The sequence below is a fragment of the Capsicum annuum genome, unplaced genomic scaffold (assembly GCF_002878395.1).
Source record: "Capsicum annuum cultivar UCD-10X-F1 unplaced genomic scaffold, UCD10Xv1.1 ctg1489, whole genome shotgun sequence".
NCBI lineage: Eukaryota > Viridiplantae > Streptophyta > Magnoliopsida > Solanales > Solanaceae > Capsicum > Capsicum annuum.
In genome coordinates, this window is record NW_025820303.1 from 661,616 (window position 1) to 661,829 (window position 214).

A 214-nucleotide genomic window follows, 5' to 3' on the forward strand; every position below is an offset into this window, starting at 1 on the left:
TTAATTAAGAGCGACTGATTATGTTATTACTATAAAAATTAATATAATTTTATCATATCCAATAGTAATCATATATATATATTCACCGAAATAGTATATTAATTAAATAGGGGATGTTATATTTGCATATGCAAAATATGGTATTATTAAACAGTATTGAATAGTGCATTATATTTATCTTTCACAATAATAAAAATTTAATATATATATATAT